This window comes from Camelus ferus, unplaced genomic scaffold (genome assembly GCF_009834535.1).
Source record: "Camelus ferus isolate YT-003-E unplaced genomic scaffold, BCGSAC_Cfer_1.0 contig1520, whole genome shotgun sequence".
Lineage (NCBI taxonomy): Eukaryota > Metazoa > Chordata > Mammalia > Artiodactyla > Camelidae > Camelus > Camelus ferus.
Window position 1 is genome coordinate 18340 of NW_022587779.1, and position 15131 is coordinate 33470.

Below are 15131 nucleotides of genomic sequence, written 5' to 3' on the forward strand. Positions count from 1 at the left end.
TGAAGATTTTTTTTTTTAAAGAGTTGGGCGAGTCCTGCCGTTGAGCCTTTCATTAATATGAAAGAAAGATTAATTAAGACATCTGCCAAGAACAGGAGGAAGGCGGAGTTTGTCTTACAATGTACACTACACACTATACTAAAAAGGAAAGGATGGACTTTTCTGTGCCATGAACTTCTCTGTAGAGCAAATGTTTAAGGGTTAAGGGAAAAGGTGTTTACAATCAGCCTGGAGAGTACAGGCCATTCTCATCTTCTGAACTGTTTTCACTCCCAAAGTGATAAAGAAAGTAGTTGTTAGCATTACAAGTGCATCTTCACAGAAAAAGGATGGTATAACTGCTTCTGTGTTTGGAGGAAATGTTGCATTAATCTAAACAATCTGACCTTGAGTGGCAGAAGGGACAAAGCATGGAGGTGCAGGGTGTAAACCAGGACATGGGTCAGAGGTGCTATGAAATAACCAGGTATAAGGAATTGCGATATGATTTGAGACATTTGTCCAGGCAATGTATACCACTGAACTTTCCAGGATACTTAGGTTTGATGTTTAAAACCTACAAGACCAGAATAATCAGGATTGGAATTGACCCATAAAATCAGGGACCAATGATCAATGTGCTGGCAGAGTGTCTTGAGTCTGAATCCCAGGATCAGGAGGCACTGCATTGCAAGAGGCAAAAACATGATGAAACAGCTTAAATTCTTCCTGGGTTCAGAACCTGTGTGGGGACATTTTGAGATATTTGATGTTAGCCTTCACTATCCTACGACTTTCCTGTCTTCCTTGCTGAACCCCATTCACACATGCCATGGACACAACCCACCCCAAAGGCTTTCCTCTGCTTGATTCTCCTGGCCTTCTGCCCAGACAGGTAAACAAGATCTTCTCTTTCTATTTTTTTTCCTGACTTCATTCCATCCCTTCAGGGAAATGATTTTAGATAGGTTTTAGAAGAATGCAAGCAAGCGTGTAAACAGTTGAATCTAATTCATGATGAGAGATGGTCAGTCAGTCCTTAACCCTTCCAGAGATGGAAGGCAATTTTGGAAGTGGCTCATCCCAGTGTGGGTGTTCAGACTGCAGTCTCTGAAGTCAGGCAGAACCGCGTTCATAAACTTGGCCCTGATTCTTAGCATCTGTGGGATTTTAAGCATTTTACTCAACCTATCTGTGCCTCAGCCTCATCGTCTGTGTCTCGTGGTAACGTTTGTATCTACTCCATGGCATTGATTTGAAGGCTTTTCAATACTTAGTATACTCTCTGACAACATTAAATGCTCAACAGACACAACTCAAGTGATTTTTGAATTGATCAAATTGTACAGCTTTACATTGTGAAAACGAAAGTTAGTCATGGAAAAGAATCTTTTCTATTAGAAAAAAACTAATAAAAAATAACTCATTTCCTCACTAGGGGAAGATGTGTGATCTGCACTACTTTTGCAACTTCTGGTGAGCCTGTTGCAAAATAAAATGTTTTTTTAAAAAGTAAACCAATTGAGTCTTGATTTTGTCTCTGAGCCAAATTCCCCAAACTATTTTTGATTTTCATAACTTTATCCCTCTTGTGCTCTTGAACAGGTTCTTGAAACCTTTAGCTTTTTCATGCCAATTCCGTGCCCATTGCTGTAAAGAGTGGCTCCAAAAAGGATATTGTGTGTGTGTGTATTAGGAGAAGTGATATTTGTAATATGTTGGTTTTGAGGTAAAGGGATAACCATCTATGGTTATTTCAATTGGCCATTTGCACAGATTGGTGGGGAAAAAGAGGTTATTTCTTGCACACTATGCTAAAACCTTAAGGATTGTGTCTTACGGTGTTTTACCAGTTAGCAGACTGATGGATGATTAGCTATTTTGAGGCCATGAGCTCTTGGAGAATTTAATGAGAGTTATGAACTCTTCCTGAGAGAGGGTGTTAAAACAAAGTCAGGTAAAATGATGTGCACAATTTATTCCTATTGTATGTCACTCCTAAACCCCTACTACATGCTAGCAGTAATAGGAGCTGTAGGGGTAGCAGAATGTGGAGCAAATGGAAATACAAGACACATTCTGTCCCTCCCCTGTGAGAAACGGAACAGTGAAGAAACATTATCATGCAATATAACCGGTGCTATTCCCTGGGAGTGCCAGTCCCCTCCTTCACGCAGGAGGAACATCTAGCCCAGACTTGAAAGAGCTGACAAAGATTTCCAGGGGAAGCAGCCACTGAGCTGCAGCCTGAGGGAGACACTGGCATCAGCCCGCTGATGCTGAAGGAGTTTGTTTTTAACAGAGGAACACTTACTGGAAAGCGTGGTTGTGAGACTGGGTAGTTGCAGATCTTTAACAAGTTTGGAAAAGCTGGACTGTGACCTATGAAGGAAACAAGGACAATAGATAAGACTGGAAGACCTTGCTAGCCCTATTAAGAAATCTTGACTCTACTGGAGAACATGAGAGAATCTTCAGAAGGTTCTTTACAGAGGCAGGTTGGCACTGTGGAAAGCAGGCTCCGAGAGCTGTAGAGAATGGGCCAGGGAGGGACAAAAATCAGAACGAGGAAAGCAAGGGCAGGTCACTATCAGCATCCAAAGGGAGAGGTGATAGGGTCCCGCACTCTCGGCAAGGGACACAAACAGAAGTGGTTGGATTTATGAGATTTTTGTAGGAAGTAGAAAAGATGCAATTTTATGTATTAGGTTTATGAAAGGCAGGAGAGAGAAAAGTTGAAATTTAATCTAAGATTTCTATTTTAAGCCACTGGGTTGTGGATGGTACCACTGATTCAAACAGACATTGGAGGAGAAAGAAAAATTTGAGTAAGAAAAGATTAAGTTTGGATTTCAGTTTCTATGGGCTACCCAAGTACCCAGTGGGGTGTTCAGATATGCAGCTCTGGGCTGTGGAAAGAGAGACCTGAATTGGTAACACTGGGAAATAATTGAAGCCACAGCACTTGGTGAGACCACACAGAGTGACAGAATCTTAGTGAATTGGAGTAAAAGCTAAATCACTCTAACTAAAAGACCCTGCAATAGCCTTGGCAAAAAAAGAAGTTTAGTTTTCTCTCCTATGACAGTCCCAACTGTGAGGAGACCAAGCTGGCAGGATTGCTCAACCCTACAGAGGCTCTCAGGGACACATACCTGAGTGAGGTGCCATCCCACATGTGCCATCATCAGCATCGCTGGAGACAGACTACTGCCTCCTCTGGATTCCAGCCGTTTGTACCAACTGTCGTCACAGACGGAGAGAAAGGAGAAGGAGCAGACCTGCACATGCATGTTAGGTTTGGTGACGGACGTTAAGGAAACTTCTCTGTGAGGGAGAAATAAAGGTCATCTACTGAAAACAAGGGGAGAGAATTTAAGATCCAAATTTTAAAAATATGACAAGTCAATTTTGCCCCAAAGGAAAAGTCAGCAAGAATTTGATATCATTCTTCATAAAAATATGGAATTGTCATATTTTTGACTTGAAAGCATACATATTATCTTTGACATCTAATTTTGATATTCTCGGTTATGTGTCTCGGTGACTTTGTGTGCTAATAACCTCATTTACAGAGACATATGAGTGGGGTGTTTTCCACAATGGCTTTGCCTGGTGAGTGTACATCGTTGAATATAACTGAATTCTCTGGGACTTCTTGGCTTGAAATCCTGGCATGGCAAGTTCTTCATCCCAAAGTCATCTAGGTCAAAATGTACCACAGTGATGCCTTCTTTGTCAGCAAGAAGAGGACCACACACCCAGGTTTCAAAATTTAAATAGTTTGAGCAGAAGTAACCTTAGGAAGGACTCTATAGTTTTTCCAGAGATCTGTAGATATCTTCCCACAGAGAATTTGGCAAGGCTCCATCACCCTAGACACAGACGAAAAACGTGATTTTCCTAGCATTTATAATTTTGAGATAGTTTCCTGGTTCCAGTGTTTGGATCAGGACTTGGATATAGGATTTGTAGTCTGTTGTGGTGGTGGTTTGAGGTAGGATGGGGGTGGTGTGTTGGTTTTGTTTCGTTTTTAGCAACATCTATAATCTAACGTTTTGTTTTGAATGAATTACCTCATTTATATCAACAAAAAAAAATCCTTTCTTTGGCCAACATATGGATCAATTCCTCGTCGCCCAGTAGTGCTCAGTGAACTTTCCTTTACACCATTTTATCTTCCACCTGTCGCCCTCCAAATAATTAATAAAGAAAGAAAGAGAGAGAGAGGAAAGAAAAGAGAAAGTTAAAACTTGCCCAAACTGCAATCGAGCACTGAAAGTTTTGTTTTTGGAACATATAGCAAAGAAGTTAATAGTCTTCTTTCATCCCTTGACAAAACATCCTGAAATAAATGATTTAAATCTTTGGCTCTGATAAAGTCGATCTTTCCATGGCAGTGGATGAAGATCCTCTCAGAGTTGCTGGCAGAGTCTCTTCTGACATTGCTCGCTGGTATAGGAGGCAGTGAGTCATTATGACATGTGGCGTATCTTTCTTCAAGAATGGAGCTAAACCAGATGTGTTGCCAAGCATTGCAGGTGCTCCACCTGAGCACCGACACCAAGATTTGAATTCCAGGGAAAGCTTTTCCTGGCAAAAAAGCTTTTCACCATTTTGAAGACATTGATGTTCTTTCCAGGTTCCAAAATGGGCTCATAAAATGCAAATTTTTCTTTGATGGCAACAACCTGTACAACACTAGATGAAAGCTAGGCACTGGCTTCACTGAGAGACACCTGTATCTTTGTCCAGTTGTGTGCAGAGTGCAAATTATATAGCTGCCAATCCATTCGATGTTTGCTTCAAAATAGTGAAAAACATACCAGTGCTCCTGGAGTGGATAACATTTGTTGACAAAGGTCACCTTCCGTGAGAACTCAAAGACACAAACTGCTGAACATGACTCCACAGAAGTCTCTCCAGTATGACAATTTCTTCTGGTTGGGAGTGAAATAAGCAAATAAGGAAATTTATGTGATGCTGTAATGTATCATGTCTCCGTAGGGAAATCTAAGTTCCTGTAAATATCCAATCCTAAAAATGAAGACTTTTTCTTATAGAATGCATTCATATCCCCTGATGTGTTTGCTTGGTGGCCAAATATAGGATTCTCCTTCCATTTGGTTAAATTTAACACTGGCCCTTTTCCCATGGTTTTCAGAAATGTGATGTGAAAGTAAGATCAAAGGATACACAGGTTTCTTTCCTCCTTTTTTTTTCATTTATATTGCCAACTTGAGCTGGACCTGATGTCCATAATCATAATGGCAGGATCAATTTTAATATATATTAGAAGCATTCTAAAATTACAATATGACAAAGATTAACTAACTTCATTTTGTTTAATCATGACACATCTACTACGAGCCAGGCACTGCTCTGGGAATCAGGTATAGAGCAATGAACAACCCTCCCCTCACTGACTTGACATAGTAATATATCACGTGTGTGCTTCCTAAATATATATATAGCTACATGCCATGGCATTCAATAATTGATTTCAACAAAATAAAATACTAATAACATAGTTTACAAAACTAATGCTAACATTACATTTATAATTTTCAAAATAACAACAAAGATTTTAAAGGAAACAATCTTCTAGGGGTTTTTTTGCTTGTTTGTTTTGGTTTTGTTTTTTTTGCTAATTTATTTGATCATTTTTGTAGCTGGTTCCCAACTCCCTGAAACCTCTACCTGGATCTCTAGGGTCTCACAGGCCTAGTTCACAAAGTTTAGACATGAAAGAAAAATATTAGTTGTTGAAAAGTAAATAGTCACCATATTCACAAAGTAGGAGAGAAAAATATCCTGTTCATTTGAAAGGATTGAAAGATAGTATTTTCTGAGCCTCCTCTCAATAGCAATACACTTATTTATATTACAGTGTATCATAGCGTTTCTCTTTAAGCTACTATAATTTTTTGAAGTTTTCTTGAGCCTATGGAAAACTCCTACTTGTAAAATCTTCATGTTACTTTCCATGATATCAGTTTGGTTATCGGTCTCAGTCAGCTTGAGCTGCTATCACAAAATACCATAAATTAAGATGGCTTATCAACAACATAATTCTTTTTTTCTCGTAGCTCTGGAGGCTGGAAATATGAGATTATGGTGCCAGCACAGTGGAGTTCTGGTAAAAGCCCTCTTGTGGGGTGCAGATTGCAGGCTTCTGTGTCCTCACATGCTGGAAAAGGAGCAAGCTGGCTCTCTGGTCTCATCTTAACAAAGGCACTAATCCCATCCAGGAAGGCTCCACCCTCCCAACCTAATTACACTCCAAAGGCTCCACCTCCAAATACCACCACACTAGGGATTAGGTGTCAACACATAAATTCTGGGGGGATTTGGCCCATCACATCACCACAAAGTCACTTATCTTTGGGAAGGTTTCTAACCCCTTTACGTTTTCAGTAGAAGAGTTTTCCTTTGGAACCAACCTGAGTTTTCCTCTCCGTGTAACTTTGACAATGTGTGTGCACTAAACAATTCCATTTGATGCCTTAAAATTGTGGAAGCCCTTTTATTGTGCTGCAAAAAAAGAAGAAAAAAAGGATAAGTACAGTTAAGCTTCTAGCACAATGGTCTCCAGTTGGAAAGGAGGAAGCCAAAACAAACGGTTGTTAAAAAAACATCTGTTGTTTTGTTTGCCCAGTACAGCAATTCACCACATGTGCACCACACTCCCACCAATTCATTCTAGCAACTTCCTTGCCCCAGTAGTAACCAGACGATTCCAAAGGAAGCTGCCATCTTCTTACAGATTCTGATACCCTGCTCAGGGTGACTATTGCTAATGGAGTCAGTATCTGACTCAGGCAGGGCCAGTAAGAATCTTACCTTGGGATTTATGAGCCTGGGACAATATGGAAAAACTCTTACTTCCTCTCTGGTTTCATATATTAGAAACTGGTAACATTGTGTCTAGCAATTATGGGAAAAGTCAACAGAAAGAAAGAAGTAGAGTGGAGAGGATAGTACTTGTCCCTGAGCCCTCATTACAACTCTGTCCTTGCCTTGGTTATGTTAGCCAATAAATGACTCGTTTGCTAAAGCTAGTAAAAGACGTGTTTATGCCATTTGGAGCAAAACTGCCTTGATCATATAATGGTTCATTGACTTTCAGTTTGTAAGGTTGGTTAGTTATCTCATTAATAACAGATTAATTGTATCAATGAAATAAGCCTATTTTATCATTTACATGGTACTTTTATCAGGAATAGATGATAAATCTATTTTGGAAGTTACATGCCATTATCTTTAAAATGTCATTTTATATAACTATTTATATTGGTAATAATAATACTTAATGACTTAATGAATTATGTAGAATTGGGGAAAAAGAGATGTTTAAACAAAAATTCTCACAGAACTTTGAAAAGAGGGGAAATGCAATTTTTTAAATGTTAAAAAACCATTCTTAGACTAGGCATAGGAATGGCATAATTGGAATTTAAATCATATTTTAGCATATAGTGAAGTATTTATTTTCTCAGTGAGATTATAAAGTGAGACCTGTAGGGATCTGAACTGGAAGTGAACATCTAAGAAGTGCCAGTATTTTTAAACACATCTTTGTTAAAGAATTGCTGATCTTCTAGACACATTTCACAACATGTACCATGCATCATAATTTTAAGAGTGTATACTAGCTGAGAAAATAATTTCTGTAAATTATTCAGAAAATTATGAAAGTCTAAATTGGTGTATCAGTTTTTCTTCCATGTATAATGGAGGAAAAGTAGTTACTTTCAAGACTGACCACAGAATTCGTTTTGGGAGAATACTGGAGCTAGAAGAATACAACTTTAACAGGCATTTTTTGGTCACCAGATGAGTTCCTCTGAGCAGAGCCTGTTCATTTGGGGTGAGACAAGTATAGGGAAACTGCTCTGCATAGGGAAACAAAGGGATATTTGGGAGCTGGAGGATGTGAAAAGAGTCTTACCAGCAAAGTGTGACAGAATTGTTGGATGGTGTTGAATGAGCCCTTGAGGTCGATGATCTTGCTTTACACAGTGGCAACAGTTCTCTGTGTTTGTCCAGCTTTGCTAGGTGTGGGCAGATGGCTGAGTCCACCAGAGGCTTTAGGTTTGCCAGAGGTTTTCCCCATTACAACTCTGATTGCCTAGAGGAAAAGTTTGGGCTCACTGGAATGAAGGTCTTAAGGAGGTTTGAAGAACATTTTCCATGAAGCTATTTGAAAAAATAAAGAAGCCTTTATTCACTCAGTAAGTGGTTATTAAGTATCATTTACTTACCAGGCAATCTTTCAGGTGCTGGAGAAACCATATTGTGGTGAGGGCGGGGCGATGTGGGGGTGGGGAACAGAAAAGGAACCTTGTGTTAACTTTCAGTGAGGAAATGCAATCAACAAACCAGATAACTGAGTTAAAATGACTACTGTGTTAGGTGATGATTAGTGCCATGGACAAAGGGGGAAAAAAAGGAAGAAGTGGTTAAGGACCAGACGTAGGGGCAGTGAAATTTTACAGAGTTGGCCAGGGAAAGACTACGAAGATGACTTTTCTGTAAAGGCACAGCCATACAAATACCTTAGGCAACAGCTCTTCAGGCAGAAGAAAGGGTAAAACAAATGCTCTGGGGTAGAAATGTGTGCATGTGTTTAAGAAACAGCAAATAGGTCACATAAGGTGGGAGAGGGTAAGTGAGAGGCAGAATAGCAGAAGAGGAAATCGGACTGACAGTGGGAGAGGGATGTTGTAGATTTGCTTGTGAATCCTGGCGTCTTATTAAAACCTAGATTCTAGTTTAGTAGATCTGGGCTGGGACCTGAGGTTCTGAATCTTACAAGCTCACAGGCGACAGATCACACTTCACATAATGAGGTTGTGAAATATAAAAAAGACATTGTTATAGAATGAAAAGTCAGTAGGTGTTTTGAAGCAGAGGTTAGACATGATCTGACTGTGTTTTCTGAAGATCATTCTGTCTGCTCTGTTGATGGTAGACTGAGGGGACTGGGAGGTTACTTAAATAATTCAGATGAGAACTGATGGAGACTTCGACTACAGGTAGTAGCAGAGGTGGCAAAGTGTTGGCTCTGGACATATTCTGAGATTGAGAAATGAATTTTTTAAGAGAACAGATTTGAGGAATGAAAGAAAGAGTTCAGGAGTCTCTCTGTGGCTACGTGCGGTAGAGGGGATGGGGATGAGAAACTCAGTATTGCACGTGCTAAATCTGAAGTCCTTATCAGAGATCCAAGTGGAGGTGTGGAGAAGGCAGTTAGAAACAGGAGTCAGGGCAGAGATTCAGCTGGAGATATAAAACAGGGAGTCATTAGCTTTAACATAGTATTCAGCGTAACAGTGCTGAATGAAATCAGCAAATGAGTGAGTACAGAGTGAAGAGATACCCAAAGACGGAGTCTGAAAACACACTAATGCTTAGAGAATAAACCAAGGAGACCAAGAAGGAGGCGATGAGGATGTAGAGGAAACCAGAAGACTAGTGAATAGAAGATGGTGCATCAGAGAAGAGGGAGTGATCAACTGTGTGGAACACTACGGATCCATCACATACCGTAGATACTGAGAACTGCCGTTGGCTTGAGCAAGAGGGAGGCCATTGCTGATCCCGACAAGAGTACTCTTCCTCAAGTGCTGGACAAACACATGAATGGAGTGGATTCAAGAAATAAAGGAAGTAACAAAGTTGAGAGTATAAATAGTTTTTGAGGTGTTTTGTGGTCATGTGAATGAGAGAATTGGTATGGTATGCAGAAGGGACTAGAAAGGTTAAGGGAGGTTTTTTGTTTCCATTTTTGCTTTTGCTTTATAGATTTTTTTTTAATATACTCAAACATAGAGAGAATTGTATAATGCACCCAACAGCACTGGTTGCCCAGTCTTGTCATTTATCAACATTGTGACAAACTTGTTAAGAGAGACATGTTTAAAGGAAGAAAAACAATAACGATGTTTATATGCTAGTGAGAAAGCTTAAGAAGAAAAATGGGATAATACAGCGAAGATCGGGAGAATTACTAGAGAGATCTCCTTGTGTAGATGAGAAGGGATGGGGTCTAGCGTACTTGGGGAGGAGTTAGCCTCTGCCCAGAGTGTGAACAGCAAAAGAATTCTTTTATGGACACAAGGCAGATGGGAGTTAGACGTGGAAGTTCTCTTCTGTGTGCTTGTATTTCCTAAGTGAAACAGAGTAAAGGATCAGCAGCTGTGAATGAGGATGAACAAAGGCAATGGAAGTTTGGGGAGAATGCGTACACAGTCCTCTAGGAAAGGGAGCCAATGCACAGACTTAAGTGCTATGCCCAGCAACATTAAGGACCCACTTAATCCTGAATTTACAGTGGGACCAGTTTACATGAATAGTGTTGATCTCCAGCCACATTCAGCTTTGGTGAGTGCAGGCTCAGTGTGTGTAACTGGGAACGTGGCTCAAACAAGCAAGTCTGGTGTAACAAGAAGGTGAGGGCTGCTGAGAACTCAGCAAGGGAGAGATGATCAGGGTGGAGCTTCAATCTCAGCTGAGTAAAGAAAGCACTAAGGGTGTGGTGGAGGGAGAGTTGGTGAGAGAACAGAAGCTTTGCAGTGCCTTAATCGTGTTGAGTTATTAAAGGAATCAAAGATCGCTGGCTTTGAAAAGACTAAGAAAGAGTTTATGACAATCATTTTCAAAGGTCTTTGTGATTCATGTTTTTAAGACAGAAATACAACCTCCTTGTGCTCTTTGTATTTTCGTTGTTGTTGTTTTAGAATGCCTTTAAAATGACAAGAAAAAAGGCACAACAACTCAAACATTTGGAAATTTTCATTTTAAGATTGTTCAGTACTGTACATTGTAAAAAATTTAGATATTGCCTAACATAATAAACTCTGTGTATTCAAACTTCTGTGCTTTTTTTTTTTTTGAGATCTCTCTAATAAATGGACTTTACTCAGAAGGAAATTGGAACAAAACTAGTACTTTTCTTCAAAGATATTACAGGGCGGGGTTAGGGAGGCCCCATAGTTTTCTTGTTCATTTGTTTTAAATACTTCACAGTCAGCTGTACTTAAGAACACAAGTGTGAAGTCAGACTGCCTAAGCCTGTATCCTGGTTTAGCCACCAAGGCAGAGTTTATCACCTGAGGCAAGAGACTTAAGAAATGTAATTTCTTTCCCTTGTGTAAGATATGGTTAAGTGTGTTGAAGTCAAAGTGGATAAGCTAATTATGCACAATTACATTCAGTGAGGTACCATCCAAATGAACCACAGAATATGCCAAGTCTGGAACATGCTAAGAGATTAACCTGTGTGGTTTCGTTTTGCTTTACTGGATTTCTTAGTTTGCTGCTATTGTTGGCGTTACTGCTGCTGAGGTCTAATTTGTCTAAACATCCCCTGTTGGTGTATCACTAACCCAGTCCATGTTTCCTCTCTACCAGGAAACTATTCTCGGGCACATTGGTCAGATTTAGCAGCCCTGTTCCCGCGCTCGGCCAGTGTGCCCTCTTCCCCTCTGCCCTCATCTTTATGTGCATGCTCCTCTTCTAGTGGGAAGAAGGATTTCTACCGGAGGAGACTGTGCCTGATTCCTCCATCTCCCCATCACCTAGCACAGAGCCCCGCTCGCCTGTGCCAGCTGCGTTTTAAGTGAATAAGTGAAAATGGGATTCGAATTTAGAACCATGAACATTTTATGGTTCCTGCCGCTTACAGTTAGGGGCAGAAGTTTCATTCATTTTCCGTAGTATTAATCATTGCTGCTAAAAATCATTTATGCTTTACCTGTTTAAACATCTGCAGGTTGTTGCTGTTGTTGCTCTGTTTTTGACATGTCTGGTTTTATTATCTCTGCTGCCAGGTTTTCCTCTCATGCTTTTCCCAGGCCTGGGCCTGCCCGATAGCCAATAGTCTGTTTCATCACCAACATGCTGCACTCCACTAGTTTTTTCATTTTATTTTACTATTTTTTATTTTATTTTATTTTATTTTATTTTATTTTATTTTATTTTATTTTATTTTATTTTCCTATGAGGGCCTGCCACTGGCCACCTACTTAATTTCTTCCTCTTAGTCTTTCCTACTTAGAGCTTTACAGCACCTTGATCCCACATTTTTTCCCCATCCACATTTACCGTCTTGTGGAAGTCCCTGCCAGAGCACACCTTTCACAGCAGTTGTTTCCAAACCCTGCTTCTTTTGACTTAGGAATTCGCAGAGTTGCCTCAGAGGTCGCCATCAAGGGAAGCCATTAAAGACAGGAGCTCCTCTTGTAATATGTTATATATTGGGAATGTAAGACCTTTTTGTTTTTTTAAGAAAGAGCAATAGTAAAAGAACATTTGGTAAATATTTCTTCACATTATTTTTAATGCCAAATAATATGTACCTATGCTTTCAGGGCATTTATTATTAATGTTTAAATATTTTCAATATTGATATTAAAACACAGGTAATGTATCCCATCTCCCATCTGCGTTGCTCCTTGAACCTACACGATACCGCACAGTGGCATTAAGGATTTTTATAATTTAAAATGCAACTGGAGATGTTTATCAAGGCATTTATATAATTTGCTTTTATTTGTCATTATTTTAAATTTAATTTGGGGGAGGGTGGGTATAGCTCAGTGGTAGAGCACATGCTTAGCATGCATGGGGTCCTGGGTTCAATCTCCAGTACCTCCTCTAAGAATAAATAAATAAATAAATAAATAAATAAATAAATAAATAAATAAATCTTTTTAATCCAACCAAATTTAATTAGAATCGTCCATGAGGAGGCACATAGATAGGAATATGTATATATACATACACATGTGGGAAGTAAATATGCAAATACATTTTACACATATTCTGAATCCACAAAAGAATTGCCATCTGACTATATAGAGAGTGTATTTAATAAGGAGATTATAAACATGAAAGTTAAATGGAATTAGAAAGGATTTCTATTGATTTTTCATCTTTTTGAGAAAGAAAGACATCACCTACAAAACTTATCTGAGAGAAGTAACTGTAAATATAGAGTTAAAGTTTCTGTTAAGGCTAATTTTGAGGTATCAGCAATGAAGTTATACAGAAAACTTTACCATCTTAAATTTTAAAACAAGTAGACATTACAAATTAAGGCTATTTGTTGCTCCAGATATAGTCCCCTTCCTGTCACCCAGCCATCTAAACTACGTGATGAATTCTTACCAAACTGAAGTAGTTAAAGTTTCAGAACGTGGCCAATGGTTACCTCTTACTACCCTGGGGCTTATCATGCCTTTGACTCCGCCCTCGCTCCTGAAATTCTTCCCTCCCTTTGCATCTTTGACATTCCCCCTCCTACTCTTCCCCTATGTTCCTGGCCATTTATGTTCAATTCATTTTTCATGCTCTTTTTTTAATGCACCCATGAAATGCTTGAGTTATTTTCAATATATTTGATCATACCTGGAGATTTCACTCACTTCCATGATTTAAACCACCACTGTTTTATGTGCAGGATTCATAAATACATTAATAGGTTTAAAACAGAATTTTCTATTTTTTATTCCTGCTTGCTTATCTCACAGACAGAAACCTGTTCACCAAATCCTTTTTTCTTTCCCCACAGAGCATCCGAGTAGGTAAAATTCCCCAGTTTCCCACAGTCAGGTATGACCACGTTGATCGACTTCTGACCAACAGAATGTGTGCTGATGTGATACGTGCCTTTTTCAGGTCTGCCCCCTAAAACAGTCTTGCCTGTATCCTCCCATTCTTTGTTCACCCGTGAGCTCCACAGAGATGATTCTAAGGCTCTAGAGGAAGGCGGACTAAAGGATAGAAAGAGCCTTGGTGCTTGGGTGGCTGCATTGAGCGCAGGCCCTCCCTGTACAGCCTTCACTGGGCTGTGACATTGATGGAACAGAAACTTGTATTGGTTAAGCTAATGAAATGGTTATTTATTACTGTAGTCAGCCTACTCTGACCAATACACATTTCAACCCAATATGTCTAAGGCTGAACTTACAGCCAGTCTTCTCTGGCTGTTTTCCCCATTCAAATTCCTGAGCATGGCATAGAAACATATTGAGCCTACCTTAATATTCATTTTCACGGTCATTGTTCTCGCCTGTCTCTCGCTTCCAACATCTTGCTATTTTGCCAGTGTTACTTAGAGAGCTTTCTGATCTCCCAGCCCCCCGCCCTATTCACAAGGTTGTTCCTCACGCCTGTAATACCCACAACTGTACACCACCTCCACCTCCACCTCCACAAACCTGGCTGACTCCTACTCAGCATCACAATTTGGCTTACACATCATCACCCATGAGAAGCTGACCAGTTCACTGATAAGCCCCTCTTCTACAAGTCCATATGATTCTATGTTTACTTCCATCATAGTAATTATTATTTTATACATGTTTCTTTATCAAGATTAATTTTTGAATCTAAAAATAATATTTTTTATTCTTTTTTATCCTTAGCAAAAAACACAGGGCCTGGCCCATAGCATACATTCAGTAATTGTCTGCTGGGAAAAAAAAATGCATGACATGATGAAATCTGCAGTATAGATGTGTCAATCTGGTTCCACAAACATGTGTTAACCATGTTCATACAATAGGTATCTGAATACTAGATTTGAATAACGTGCTTTGACCTACAGTTTACACGTTAAGAGCCTAATATAGAAATTTCTGTAAAACTAAATTTTAATTACAGTTCTGTTTAAAGGTTAAAAGTTGTACCTGCAGAATTACATGCTTTAAACAGCACTAGCTCTGGCGCTTAGTAAGAGCAATAACTTTCTCTAATGTTAAAGCAATTTGGCACTGGTTTTACTGAATCTTACTTTAATGTGTCTTTTAATTCCACCCTATTTTTATCCATTACACCCTGATACTGCCTTATTCATACTGTCCTCACTTCTCATTTGCACTGTTTCACCCAATATTTCTAGACTAGAATTCCCCCTATGATATCATCATATTGACTTGTTATCAGAACATCTGCACCTGAGTTTTCTATTTGTATCACAAACTTGACATGGCTTTGTTCTCATTTTCCCTGCCTCATTCCCTTGCATCTTCTCTTCCTCTCTTGGATTCCCCCATTTTGGTAAATATCATCAATTATTGCTAATCTACCCTGCCAGAAACATGGAAGTCTTTGTCAGTCTGTCTGCTAAATGGTTCTCAAATATG